We start from the raw sequence: 16015 nt of genomic DNA, 5'->3' as shown, positions 1-16015 counted from the left end.
TAAATTATTTGACTTGACTTGACTTGACCTTCGCACCCCCAGTAACCACGAACACCCCTTAACCACTACAAAAGATCCCCCTTTGGTTAACACCATCTCGCCCCTCACTTACATTCACGCTTCTGCAACCTGGCCAAACACCGTCACCCATACTAACCACCCCCCTAACGCTAGTCCACCACCCTTACTTCAGCTGTTAGACCAAATTACGACATCCCACTCAGTGGACAGAGAAAACTCGTGGCCCTCCATCATCACCTTGGACCCTAGCTTACTTCCTAAACCCACATCCCAGCCGTCCACTCCCACAGCCCACTCGCCGTCATCCGCATCTTTACCCACACCCTCATCCCAGCTATCCTCCCCTACAGCCCACCTATTACACACACTCACACCCGCAGCACCCCTACCTTCCCCCCACACAGTGGTCCCAAACCACATTCCAGGCCAGCTCCCAGCGCCTAAATCTTTACCCATAACACAGACCCATTTACCTTCCATAGGCACCCCCACAACCCACCCAACACACACACTCCCACCCGCAGCACCCCTCTCATCCACACTCACACATACAACCAACCGTACACCAGGCCAGATATCAACGCATGCGTCCATAGCCACACCCATAACACAGCTACATACCACACGCCAGCATGCACAAAAATCCAAACTTGATGAGATCATGCTCTCTTTGAATCAAATTAAAGAAGAACTCCAAGCACTCAATGATCGTTTTGCGAGACAACCATGGGGAACTAGAGCTATAAGACACCCCAAAACTGGCTGGCCCAGGAACCAACCCACAACTAATACGACTCTCCATTGCCCCATTTGGTCCTCAGTCCCCTCCTACAATAACTCATCCCGACCAATTAGAAGCACCATTACGCTTTCAGAGAGTGAATTACTCTCCCTGTTGAGCACTTATGAACCCACCCACAACAAGACACCCAGACCTGCATCCTCGTTGATCCCGACTATTCGCCCCAATCCTCATAGGACCATTAAATCTAACTCTAGAGGCGTCACAAACAACAACCTTAGAAGAATCCCTATCACTCAGGAACCCTCCTCAACCATCAGCACGCCCAAACTCAAATGTATTCTCCTAAACTGCAGATCTGCCGCTAGACATGCAGCAGACATAGCTGATCTCATCCTCACACATGAACCAGACCTGATAATGCTAACTGAAACCTGGCTGAAGGAATCCTCCACACCAATCATTGACATTTTAGTACCACCCAGTTACAACATCATCATACTAGAACGAGACAGAGCTGATAAGTCGGGGGGAGGCATTGCCTGCATTCATCGTACCAATATCTCAATAAACAGAGCCATTTCCCCATCATTCCAGTCTTGCGAATACATGTGCCTTGACGTCACTAGCAAGGGCAATCCTGTCTGCTCTCTGCACATCATCTATCACCCACCAGGCGAGAACCCCACCTTCACCGAGCACCTCATGGACATGGTATCCTCAAACACTGGACGACAAAATACCCAAATTTTCCTCGGAGACTTCAATCTCTATTGGGATGATCTAAAGGATACAGCGGTGAACAGTCTCAAGAATTTCCTAGATGACCTAGACCTAACGCAATTCTGCAACATCCCAACACACGACAAAGGTTCGATCCTGGACTTAATAATCTCTAAAACAGACTCCATTCAGCTAGAATCGATCCAACCTTGCGACTGGTCAGACCATCACATCATCAACTTCTCCATTAATGAAACGGTGAAACTGATCTCAGCTCAATCCACAAGACCAAAGGTGTGGAAAAGAGACCTGAAAAAAAACTCAACCCGAACACCTTGCCTCCCTCATGTCACAACTTACTGTTGCCCCCCGCAGGATCTGCCAAAGTACATGATCTCAACGATCACTACCTCGCGACCATGACATCAATAATAAATGAGGTAGCACCTCTACAACTAAAAAGAGTCTCTACGAAAGATTCAAAACCTTGGTACAACGGTATTCTCAACGAGGACAGGCGTTCATTCAGAACTTCAGAATGTGCCTAGAGGTCGATACCTTCCGCCAACCACCTCAAGATTCTCAGAACAAAGAGAAACGCATATTACCGAAAGATCAAGCGCACCAAAGTCAGCTTTTTCAGCCTACAACTTGACCAGGCAAGAAATCGTCCCAAAAAACTGTTTGAACTGATCAAAACCCAATCCAAGGAGGCAACTCATTGTCCACAAAGTATAGAATACCCGCAGCCAAATTGTGCGGAATTCTCCACCTTTTTCACAGTGAAGACTGATACCATCAGGAACGACCTCCTTAAGGATCTAACCTTATACACGAGAACGAATGCACAAACCCCTCCGTCGCCCAGAACCGCATCATGCCAAAGCCCATCAAAGTCCAACCCAAAAAATAATGCAGACTGGTCATCATTTACCTCCTATTCTGAAGATGCCATAGGCAATATACTCTGTGCATTGAACCCCGCTAGCCACTTCTCTGACCCCCTTCCGGCAAACGCAGTCAAAGACCTTACTCCACTGCTGCTACCGCTTTGGTCCAAGATCATTAACAGTTCACTTCGACAGGAGTGCATCCCAGATTCCCTCAAAGTAGGCCAGGTTTCACCCATTCTAAAGAAACCCACGGCCGACCCCCGCGGACCTAAACAACTACCGCCCCATCTCCAATATCCCTACCTTAGCCAAGTTGCTGGAAAAATGTGTGCATCTTCAGCTAACGAATCATATTGATCACTTTAACCTTCTCAACAAACAACAATCAGGTTTCCGGGCAGGCCATAGTACGGAATCAGCCATGACACACATTGACGATGCGCTGCAAATACTTGATCAAAACAAATCATGTTTACTCATCCTACTTGACCTCTCCTCTGCCTTTGATACGGTCAAGCATGAGAACCTGCTAGACCTCCTGAAACACAGAATGGGCATATCTGGGACAGTGCCAAGCTGGTTCACTTCATTTCTACAAAATCGGACACAACAATTCAAAGTCAACAACACCCTGTCCAAGCCCGTCCCAGTATCTTTGGGAGTCCCGCAAGGATCCGCACTATCCCCAACATTGTTTAATCTCTTCTTGGAACTTCTCACCGAAATTCTACAAACCTCTAACGTGCAATATCACATGTATGCAGACGACACACAACTATACCTCAAGATCCACACCTTGGAGGATATCAAATGACTTGATACAGCGCTTAGGAATACCCAAACCTGGCTGGCAGAAAATCATCTTAAATTGAATGCCCTAAAGACTGAATTCTTGCTAATAGCTCCACCCGCACTAATCCCCAAAATGCAAGAATGGATCAAACATATTACGGCATTCAACGTTCAACCCACCATCGTGGACTCAGCTAAGTCATTAGGTATAACCTCAGACAGTAACCTCAACATGCAAAAACATATCAGCAGTGCCACAAAGGGAGCAAACTTCGAGATAAACACACTGAGGAAACTGAAACCCTTCCTCCCACACAATGACTTCAAGCAAGCAGTACAGGCTCTGGTTATTCCTAGAATGGAATACGGATGTGTCTCTCTTTGTTGCCTACCCAAAGCATCAACTGCACCACTAAGGGCATCGATCAACGCCGCAGGAGGACTCATAACTGGGTCTAAACGCAGCTCCCACATCTCCCCGGACCTACAATCCCTGAACTGGCTACCCCTGGAGGCTAGAATTCGACTGAAAATTGCGTGGATGACGCACAGAGCCATGCATCACAAGACACCAAGATACCTGGCACAGAAATTGACGATCTCGGGTGGATCCAGATCCTCAAATAATGCTGAAAAATTACTACTGAAACCACAAAAATTCCATAAGAAAAAAAACCTATAACAGATGCTTCTCTGGGATGGCGCCCAGAATATGGAATGCCTTACCCCCAGAAACCATACTTAACCCATCCACTACCTCTTTTAAAAAGGAAGTAAAATCCATCCTCATGGCCAAATTCACATGAATATGGTCTTCTGAAAACCTGTAACGAGATGCACACACGCACTCAACCACAAGACATTTGGATGATACATCTTACTATGCAGCTTTTACAATATGTTGTGTACATATGTGTGGTTATGTTTATATTTCATGTATAAGTAACTTTTAATGGTTGTATAGCGCTCTGATATCCGCCAGGATCTTGTTTGCGCTCTATAAAACTTTCAAAATAAATAAATAAACTCAGCCATCTAACCTTTAAAAAAAACTGGCCTGGAAATGCATAAAACAAATTTCCCTAGTGGAGGACAAGGCAAGCTTCTCAAATAGATTTCATGCCTGGATGACCCTGAACTCTTACAAATCACTTGCCCCACAAGAATTCTTTAATCAGGGATAACCCTAAGCCATAAAAATGAATTTTCTAAGGCATAGACTGGGGACCCGGTACTGGCAAAGGTGCAGGGTTTTTTTATTCTTAGGGACTAATTGCGCTCAGCTATGTTCCTGATTACTGCCTGTCTGGCTGAATAATTTAAGGTGGTGGTGCTACAGGAAAAAGGGGAGACCCTCCCACCCCTCCAGAGATGTTGGGACGCAACACCTGTACTTTGAAAACAAATTACTGTGCACACACAATTAAATTTAAACACTGGGTGATACAGTTGTTAGTTAGGTACAAACACCAAAGAAACATTATTGTCCACTTCTTGTATGAGCAATTCTTTCTTTATTGCTCGAGCTACACCGCGCCAGCCGACACGTGTTTCGTCAGAGTATGGGTCGCTCTGACTCTTCAGGGCTGGAATTAAAACAAAATATATACAGTACTGAATATTCTATCCAGAATGTCCAGTGCACCATCCATCTATACATCGAGGGATGATGCTGTCAAGGCTACAAAAATGCATATCACGAGCGATTTACATGTTGGGGGAAACATCGGCCGAAGAAGAAAGACTTGAGGAACACGTGGGCCATCGTTGTCCATATCACAAAATCTGATTCATCACATTGTGTTTTCTATTTAAGGAGACCCTTTTCTCATAATGTAAGTGCACTTCTCACTCGTGTGTCGCATGCTCATGCATGGGAAAGGTGGCTAAGTGACATAACGCCTGGTAACAGCGAACTCTTTACAGTAGAAGCCATAGTCCCATACACTCTCGTAATATTGTACATGTATATAGAAGAAAAAGAAGATAATTCACTTTGAGTCGTTTATGTACATCGGTGCGATGTATTTAATGCAAACATTGTGCGAGGAATGGTGAAAAAGGCAACAGAGCTGTGAGCTTATCACGGTCGACGAAAGAGAAAGACCAGGTAAGATCCTGCACCTGTGTCATCGTGTAGGTATAAGACGTGTTCTTTAATGGGCATGCAAAAACATACCTTGCTTCTAATAAAGGCGTAGGTTGTATTCCCTATTTGAAATGTTGGAAATAGAATGATGTCATAATGAGAATAGGCACGCATTATGATTGATTAAAACCACAAAACGGTGATGAAAGTCATCCTATTGTGCCCACTTACCACTGGACCGGTGAGAATTCCAACCCGGTAAGGGTGTCAATATGTACTGTGCAGTTTTAAATTCGCGCTTGCATCTTCGTCGATGTGGTACGTACGCTAAAGTGATATATGAAATGAAATGTAAACAAGGGGCCACGTAAGCAAATGTCTTAAAGATGTCTACTGTACAATCTCTTGTAGCTACCCCCCTCTTAGGCTTAAAAAACGCTCCCCGACCGATATTCAACAGCCATCCAGGACGTAAGGGGGCCTTGTATCCAGAAAGACACTCTTGGGCCACTCTATTTCTACCCGCTATACCTCTACCGGTATACATTCCTCGTCAACTATCCCTTTGATTGATGTCCCCACTATAGTATGCTTCGGACGTGCTCGAAATAGGTACCCATTGTACTTCCTTGTCCGAGTCACTACATGGTCCAGTCTTAGCACTGATGATCCGCTTTCCCTGCTCTCACTCCATCGTTTTGAAATGAGTCATTAGTCCTAAAGCTCACCTGTGTGGACACCTTCAATCATGTTCCATACACCGTATCAGTATGCTTGGCGGAACCAGAACCCTCCTTTCGTTTATATGACGAAATGCCTAGAGAAGCGTGTTAATCAGCACCAGCCCCTTAGCGCGTGCAGTGTTCTTTGTTAATTCGAACAAGCGGCAGCAATCAGCAATCAGCAATCAGCAATCAGCAATCAGCAATCAGCAATCAGCAATCGGCAATCGGCAATCAGCAATCAGCAATCAGCAATCAGCAATCAGCAATCAGCAATCGGCATATTGGGACACATCGCGCTTGCGTACTTAACAGTTCGTAGAGAACCAGACCGCACGGCGTTCAATTATACGAATGTTATGCGTGATGTTATTTTAAACTAACAAGTTTAAGGGTAGATATAAAATCGGATTCTTTATGGTTTTAATCATTAATCTAGACTTTCCCCTATTTTGCTTCTTTTTTTGAGTTTTTTTCCCTGCTCATTGCAGCACCGGATTAATTAACTGCATCGATGGCCCATTAAACATGGCAAAGCCTCCATTTTGCTCACACGTTGTAAATAGCAGCAACTTTTCCCCTCAAAATGGCAGGCTTAACTAACTAAATAGAGTTGCTTTTCCTTCTCCACATCAAGCCATGAATAAGACACAAGACTACCGCGCTCTTCACAATCCTAAAAAGAAACAAAGGATCAACAACTGCAACCTATGGAAAGAGACAGAGGACTTTACCCAGAGAGGCAATCTCATGGAAAGAGCGATAGGACACACACTTGAGCCAAACCATCACTGGTCAAACAAGCAGCCATCTTGGAACGGCTTTTCTATTAAGCCCGACCTGTGATGACTAAGTCAGCACGGGAGCACCCCACACCAATCAGGATTCCCCGATACTGTTTTTTTCCAACTCTGGGATGCTCTGCCGCACCTCCACAATAGTCTCGGCTACTTACAGGCCACACCCGCTACCAACCGCCTCTACATAATCCTACTTGGAGCGACCTTTTCATCTCTCTGCATGGAAATGGAGAAAGGGGATAACCTTTGTACTAACAAGATAGCAACCATCTTGGAGAGATCTATCATTTGGCACTTCCCTCATTATTCAGTCCAACCACTCACCGCTACAAGACGCCAAAGCACAACTAACCTCTCCTCCCATCGATTCATATAGAATCCGAACTCTGTCTTTAACTATGCACCTGCCAAACCCCTCCCAGAATTCTAAACTCGTACGCTACAGACCCAACTCATCGCAAGATCATAAACGTCCACGACCGCTTCAACAACCTGACCGCCCGACAGCCACCAAGACCTCTTGCCCCATGGCCACCACCCACATCGATCCCCTGCTCACCTGGACCAACATAAACTATGACGACACCATCCAAATCATGAACACCATCCACTCCGGCTCTCGGTCAGACCAATGCCCACACCACATCTTCAACAAAACCAACGACACCATCGCACCCAATCTCCGTATGGCCATCAACATCTCCTGCGAGACTGCAACCTTCCCAGAGAGCTGGAAGCACGCCGAGATAAACACCTTACTCAAAAAACCCAAGGCTGACCAGAAGGACCTAAAGAACTTGATTTCCATCTCCCTGCTCCAGCTACCGGCAAAGGTCATTGAGAAGACTGTCAACAGTCAACTGACCCGCTACCTCGAGGAGAACAGCATCCTAGACCCGTCCCAGTCCGGGTTACGCAGCAACGCCAGTACCGAAACTGCCCTCATTGCCTCCATTGATGACATCAGGGCCCTGCTGGACAATGGCGAGACGGCGGGCCCTATTCATCCTGGACATTTCAGCCGCCTTCGACACAGTCTGCCATCGCACCCTATGCACCCGCCTCCACAACGCAGGGATCCGCGACAAGGCTCTGGAATGGGTCACCTCCTTCCTCTCTAACAGAACCCAGAGCATACGCTCCCCCCTTTCCGATCCGAAGCCACCGAGATCATCTGTCAGCCTGACATTGTTCAACATCTACATGGCACCACTAGCTCAGGTCGCCCGACTGCACGACCTGAACATTATCTCCTACGCCAACACCCAGCTGATCCACTCGCTCACCAAAGACCCCCTCACCACCAAAACCAACCTCCACGAATGAATGAAAGCCATCGCAGAGTGGAGGAGGAGCAGCCTTCTGAAGCTCATCCTCGGCTCCACCCCCTCAGCCTGAGACGACTCCTGGTGGCCGACCACACTGGGAGCAGCACCAACTCCCAACGACCATGCACGCAACCTGGGGTTCATCCTAGAATTAAAACTCTCCATGACCAAGAAGTCCATGCTGTCTCGTCCTCCTGCTTCAACACCCTCCGCAAGATCTGCAGGTCGATCCCCACCGAAACTTGAACTGTCCCCATGCCCTCGTCAGTAGCAGGTTGGACTACGGAAACTCCCTCTATGCAGGAGCCTCGGCCAAACTCCTGAAACAACTACAACGCAAACAGAAACGCCACTTCGCGCCTGATCCTCGACAGCCACATCACACCCCACCCGAGATACTTGTACTGGCTTCCCGTCAACAAGAGGATCACCTTCAAGCTCCTCGCCTAATCACACAAGGCACTCCAGAACATCGGACCCACATACCTAAACGGAGGACTCCCCTTTTACACCTCGAACCGCCAGCTCCGCTCTGCCGACCTTGCCACCATCCCCCGCATACGAAGAGCAACCACAGGTGGCAGATCATTCTCCTACCTCGCCGCAAAGACCTGGATCACCCTCCCCATCCTCCTACGGCAGACCCAGAAGCTACTCATATTCAGGAGGCTACTCAAGACCTGGCTATTCGAGCAGTAGCAGCACCCCTCCCCTCCTCCCCCCCTCCCCCTCCCCCAGCACCTTGAGACCCTCACGGGTGAGTAGTGCGCTTTTCAAATGTTCTGATTGATTGATGGTCCATAAAGTACCCAGAAAATCTGACAAGTAATGCACAAAAGAACCTAAAGCACAGTAACTTAAAACAGGACCCAGAAACACTTGTAGTAGACAACTACGAACACCGTGACTAAATGAAAACTAACATCTTTTACACAAATCGCCCGACGAAAGTGAAGGAAGGTGTTTTTCCCCTTAAAGTTACCAAATTAGTAAATATTCCCTATGGCGAAAAAAATCTCCACATCAGTCGTCACCCCTACCTTCAAAGGGGAACTCAATTTCCATCTTCCGCACAGGAAACATTCTAATACAGGACACTGACCCGCACCTCACCATTTTTGATTGGCACTTCCCAACACTTCTCTCCTCTCTAACTCATCAGTACCATCAAACCCAATCCCCCCCACCCTTTCCCCGCAAGAAACCTGGAACCATCCCAATCACCCTCCACAGACGACCCATGCTACAACTCCTGGACGTCCACCATCACAAATTATAATCTCAATACCCCTATCATCACACCCTACCGCCAAACAACCTCTGCAATGGCTTAAACTGACACCACCAGGGCCAGCAAACGCACAGTTATTAAACACCACAAGGTTGATCCTGAGCGAGGCAGATCAGATTGAAACAACAGTCCTCCATTAGAGAACCCACTACAGGCACCACCCGACTTCTGGAGACCCGACTCTTCCCTCGCAAACGATCCTCAACTCCACCACTGTCCCTCCTCCCCCTGCCCAAAACATCTCCATACCCAACGGCAGCGATAATTCCTCGGACAATGAGCTCCCTCAAACACACACCCCCGACCCTCCGCCACATGCCCAACCCGCCACCACCTCTGATCACTTTGCCAATGCCCTGGACACCGACTTCCTCCATAGCATTGCTCACTCCCCTCCCTTGGACCAAAGACCCACAACACCTCCTCCTAACCTCTGGACCAGAAACAACAATGACCCAACTCCACATGTCCAATCTACCCTTACTCCTAATCCCAACGATGCCACTCAATCCCACAACCTTGTACCCTCTCCTTACTCAGACCCTAGTCATACACTACTCCAGACAAAGGCAATATGCCCTTTCAACATACTTACCCAGCTACTGACCTGAATGGAGCGGAAAATAGACTCCCCCTAGCGGCACATATCCCACACCTACAGCTAGACCTTCCCAACCGGAAGAAGCCACCTTGCTCACACAATCCGGGCTACTACACAACTTCCCTCCTTACAGCTTCTTCCTTGGCCCCACCAACCCTGTGAGAAACCAGGCACATCGACCTAGCCGAGCTCTCCGCCCCATCTCAGAACGAGAAGCAGATTATATCAACCACTCTTACCTAGAAATTAGCCAGAACTCTGCCTCGTTGGCAATTCAAGTTTTTGTGAGCACTAAAAGAACCCCTAGACCGGTCCTCTCGCCCAGACCCCCTGCTCAGTAGACTCCTATAAATACAGTACACACCTACTCTGAGGTGCCCCGTCCTCCATCGTGCATTCTCCTCAATTGTAGATCAGCAGTACACAACACCACAGATATTGCTGATGTTATTGTTATGTGGGAATCTAGGACCCTGGTGTAATTTTTCCCGATTCATGCCCATATATAGGTATAATTCACTGAGTCCTTATATAGGCATAAAGAATCATTGCCTTATTTAGTTATAGTCTGTGCAGCCCTAATACGGCATGGGTACTTCCACTAAACTCCGAGAATCCACATTGATTTTGTGGTAGAAAACCAGCCTTCAGAACGCATAAATCTCTGCAATGGATTGCTATTATTTTATTTAAAATATATTCCCGCCCACTTAAAAAAAAATAGCGGAGGGAGATGATGTATTGGATGCACTGGAAAAATGCTAATGTGTATTGGTGACTGTCAGGGGGGACAGATAACTATAATCAAAGAGGTCCACCTCAAAAGGGGGGCTGTTTGTATGTATCCTGGTGTTTCTGGAATACACACATTTGTTTAAAATACCCCTCACACACCAAAAGGGCCCTTGGTGTCATGCTTCATCATCGGGGTCTTCCCGCCCGGCTGCCGGACGGGGCAGTGCTGCGACAAGCGACTACGCTGGAGCACCTTTTTAATGTGGGTGCTATGTGAGTGAAATGGAGTGAGTGTCAGTGAGTGTAGTATGCTTCCTCCTCCGTCCGTGACCACGGAGGCCACGGACGGAGGAGGAAGCACATAGAGGCTGGGAGTTGACTGGACCCCCCCAATACCCCTCCATCTACTGTTGGCCCATGAGGCACTGTTCCTCATCATAATAAGCATACTACATAAAGTATCTTGTTAGTAAGGGTTGTGTGTTAGAATATTAACTGTATATCCATACACATAGTTCCCTTAACCTTCACTTTTTTGTAAATACACCCATTGTGGCGACTTTCTAGTGAGTGACAGGGGGATCATTAACCCCGGTCCTGACGAAGGGGCATGGAGCCCCGAAACATGTCGACCCACATAGGAAAGTAAGCACATAACCCCGCTTATCCTTTCCGACTTCACTTTTTTTTTAATAATACCAGCCAGTGTTTATTAAATAATTTTTGTATCACTAGGCCAGGTATTTTTTTAATATCACCTCCCTATCACTCCTGACCTCACTGACACTCACTCCATTTCACTCACATAGCACCCACATTAAAAAGGTGCTCCAGCGTAGTCGCTTGTCGCAGCACTGCCCCGTCCGGCAGCCGGGCGGGAAGACCCCGATGATGAAGCATGACACCAAGGGCCCTTTTGGTGTGTGAGGGGTATTTTAAACAAATGTGTGTATTCCAGAAACACCAGGATACATACAAACAGCCCCCCTTTTGAGGTGGACCTCTTTGATTATAGTTATCTGTGCATGAGGAGGACGTGTCCACCTCAGTGCCACGCGGCACTACCTCTTCCTCCCCCTTGTTGATTTCCTGACTGTCAGGGGGGACATTCATCATAAGGGATGAAGTTGTTGGAGAATCCATATCTAATTACCAGTAATCAATGAGGGGCCTGATGTTACGGGAGTTTGTGAGTTTGTTATGGAAATAAGGCTATCCCATTAGGGAGGATACTGAATTAAACAAAGCTCCAGTGATTTCCAGTAATCCTGATGCAATACCAACAACTAACAGAACTGCTTCTGGCTACTTTATCAACTTTGATAACTTTTCTGAGAATCCCAGTGAACCTGCAGATGAGCCAGCTAACAAAACTCTCAAAGTAAAAGTAACAGAACAACTTCATCTATTGGAAAAAACATACTTGGTTTCACAATGGGTGGAATTTTGGATCGGATTGGGTGTACTTTTCCTCCTGCTCTGGCTCGTGCTAGTGTTGAACCTGGATAGTATGATTGATGGAAAATATAGTACTATGGACACAGCAAGTAAGAAAATCAACTTGGTCCTGAAACCTTCCAAATCATCTCATTGCGAAAGAAGAGGACTGTCAGCAGTGAACATCACAGTTGTTCCTATACCTGGTGGTATAGCATGGGACATAACTGATTATGACATCTATGGTCCGGTGGAGCTTCTGAAACTTCCACACCAATTTAAGGTTGCTTTGAGTGACTTTGTCGCACCCAGTAAATTTTCTGATGATTGGAAATTTGAGACTATTAACAACATAATGAAAGATTAAGAAATGTCAGCTAAATTTACAGAATATGACTACTTAGAAGGGTCATCAGATTATGAACAAATGTATTGTTTCAACCACTATGGTAATCATGATTTGCATAAATCAGCAAGCCCTAGAAATAGGTTTTATTACAATCAATGGTATCATTATCCAACGCCGCCAAAAAGCAGCTCGAGAAAATTCTTTGAAAAATTTCCATACTTTACAGGGTTTAATGTTACAAATCCAGAAATCTTTTATTTTAAAAATATAAATAGGGCAACGTTGACCAATACTAAACAAATTAATTCTGCAAACTTATGCTCAACTGTCTACTTTAGGGTTTAACTACTGGAAAGACAACATCAAGACAAAAACTGTCTGGGGCACAAAAGATTGGCAGGTGCAAGGTTTAGAAGCACTATTCAGAGCCTGCGTTATACCAGAACATATTTTGTTTTTAAATGATGCATCAAACGCTGATGGCAACACTCCCCACTTCTGCACATTTGACCTACTAAATGAAGTGGTTCAACTTTCACCTACCACGGTAGATGACTTATTTTCGAGCCTAGATGATCTGATGTTTTCTCCCGACTTTTCTGACACACCTGAGAATAACTTTTGATTATTTCACACGGCGTTCCCTGAACTCTGCAATTTGGCATTCATTGTTTAAAAACAAAGCGAGTATTTTGAACTCTTTTATAAATAGAACTTTTGGCACGGAGTAATCTGCTTGAAGTAGAACTATTCTTAAAGAATAAGATTTCATGTTTGAACTTCCTTAAATTGACAATAATTGGCCTCAACCATGATAGGGATAAGAACAAGCGCAGTTATAAAACTTATGCTATGGGACTGATCTCAAGTATCAATTAATGTCTGTGCCTTCGTTTTTTATAAATGGGAAAATATGTGCTCATAAATTTTGCTTGATTTCAAGTGATGCCTATGAATTTCCGCATACAGTATAATCATTTCATATGAACGAACCTAATAAAAAATGTATTCTTGTATTTTGGGATGGGATTGTGAACACTTTGCTTTGAAATATGTTCAGTGCTTATGTATTATTGAACTTAATATTCGTGGAGTGGGTGTTAAGTGGGAATCTAGGACCCTAGTGTAATTTTTCCCAATTCATGCCCATATATAGGTATAATTCACTGAGTCCTTCTATAGGCATAAAGAATAATTGCCTCATTTAGTTATAGCCTGTGCAGCCCTAATACAGCATGGGTACTTCCACTAAACTCCGAGAATCCACATTGATTTCGTGGTAAAACAGCCTTCAGCAGTCAGGACCTTCCCCCTGCTTGAAAACTAATTTATCCAAGAAATCTGGGAGTTTTCAAGGAACTGAGGCACTAGTGACGATATTATGTCCAATCTTACGTCAAACTCTGGACCTTCAGGGGTATAAATATGCCAACATTTGCCCAGTCAAACACGCTGTGGTTCAGGAGCAGATCGACTAACTACTTGCCCGAAGCCCTTCTGCTGCAAGTGCCGAAGGAAGCCGACCCTCCAACTGACGCACTGAGAGACTCTGTTGTTTCTCCTGCCGAGATATCCAGCTCCGGTGTTTCCAAGCTGCCCTTGTGGATTGCTGGGAGATCGAGTCCCGAGAGAGAGAGATACCAGCCCTCTATCATTCTAAAACCAAGGTACGGAGCTGATTAGACCCCTAGAGAATTCTTGAACAGATTCTTGGCAGAGAAATACTAAAACTTAAACAACTCCTCACTTACTTCTTCCCTTGTACTAGGCTTAGGTTAGGTTCACCGGGGTAGGCGTACTTTAGAAGCACCAGTTGAGTACTTTTAGCCACTCTTATCATTGTATGTATTTTATGGCTTAGAAACCATATTGTGGTTTTATAGTACTATTTTATAATACTATTCATATTATACGCTTTGTACTTCTTGACTAGCATTTCAATTGTAGCAGTGCATTGGTTATGCTTGAGAAATAAGACTGTTCAATAAATCCAGTTATTGAAAACGCCCGTCTCTCTATTTCTAAAAAGCAACTCTGGTGAAACGAAGCATGCACATCTGACTGAGTGAAATAGCCATCTATTGTTTCCACGACTCTAGAGATACGTTTCATTCTGGGGAAACAAAGTTGTCATGTTATATGGTTTTCAGCAACTAATCCCTTCTTGTGTTACTCGAGAAAGTTTCTAGTGACCTCTGAGCTAGCTGGCACTCACAATTAAGTCTAATATATTCGGCAGAGACCTAGTCGACATAAGTCCTACGTCTAAGCTGCAGGGTATATTATTCCAATGCGCAGAGCCTATTGGGAATATAGGAACTACACTACATTATACTCACAAAAGAAATAGACATCGCATTCCTCGCCGAATCCTGGCTCAATGACCATTCTTCCTTCATCCTAGACCTTCTCAGCCCTGCAGGCTACATCATCATCAGACATGACCGACCAATCAAAACTGGAGGCAGCCTAGCTAGCATTCATAAAGGAGGAATACAGCTTACCAGATTAAAACCCACAGAATACCTGGCTCTTGAGTACCTAGGTGTTGACCTTACAGTCAAAGGCACCACGCCCATCAAATTTCACACCATCTACCATCCTCCTGGTGAACGTACCCTCTTCGCTGAAGAACTAACCGACCTAATAACTCATTTCTCCCCAACAGTCACGGAAGACCTATTCCTGGGGGACTTCAATATCCACTGCAACAACCCAGAAGACACTACAACCCAGAACCTCTAACCTGCTTGAAATTACCAACCTCAAACAACTCTGCAATAAACCAACACACATCAAAGGAGCAACTCTGGATACAATCACCAAAAACGAGCTGGTCTCTTGGAGATCGATTTCTCCCACTGACTGGTCTGATCACCACCTCATAATGTTTAATATTTACTCACATGTCAGAAACCATCCTATACGACCGGACAACCCTAAGCACTGGCCCAGGAACATCAAAGGAGTCCCCATAACTGAACTGAAATCCAGGATTCAGGCTCATCTACTACCCCAGCCCTCCAATATGACAGCTGATGACCTCACAACACACTTTAATGCCACAATGACAGAGGTATTAGATTAAGTAGCACCACTCAAATTCAAACATTTGAGATCTACCAAATACAAATCTTGGTTCAACGTGGATCTTAATAACGAAAGAAGACAACTCAGACAATCAGAAAGGACTTGGACCCACCGACACCCCACCGGCTCAGTTTGGCGAAAGACGCAACCCACACCTGTATGACGAGGCGCAGTTGCAGGGTAGTGACATGACAACTGCTTAAAACCCCCACCGCCCGACACCGCTGCCCCGATGCCCATCTGCCGTGCCGCTCTTCCCCCCCCCCCCCTTGGGGAGGGACCTGCCCCTTGCATAACCTCGATCGCCCCGCACCCCTGCCCCGGAACTGGAAGCTTACCTCTGCAGATACACATTGACATTCTTCCCACCACACTAGCCCTTCATCCTCATCCTCCCTCGTT

General features: G+C 45.8%; 1 pseudogene; it reads left to right on the top strand.

Moving 5' to 3' along the window:
* Nucleotides 1–15268, top strand: part of LOC147668925 (uncharacterized) — a 47441-nt pseudogene extending 32173 nt beyond the window's left edge.
* Nucleotides 15269–16015: the final 747 nt, after the last annotated feature.

This window comes from Lissotriton vulgaris, unplaced genomic scaffold (assembly GCF_964263255.1).
Source record: "Lissotriton vulgaris unplaced genomic scaffold, aLisVul1.2 SCAFFOLD_313, whole genome shotgun sequence".
Lineage (NCBI taxonomy): Eukaryota > Metazoa > Chordata > Amphibia > Caudata > Salamandridae > Lissotriton > Lissotriton vulgaris.
This window is presented reverse-complemented; position numbering and strand designations above follow the sequence as displayed.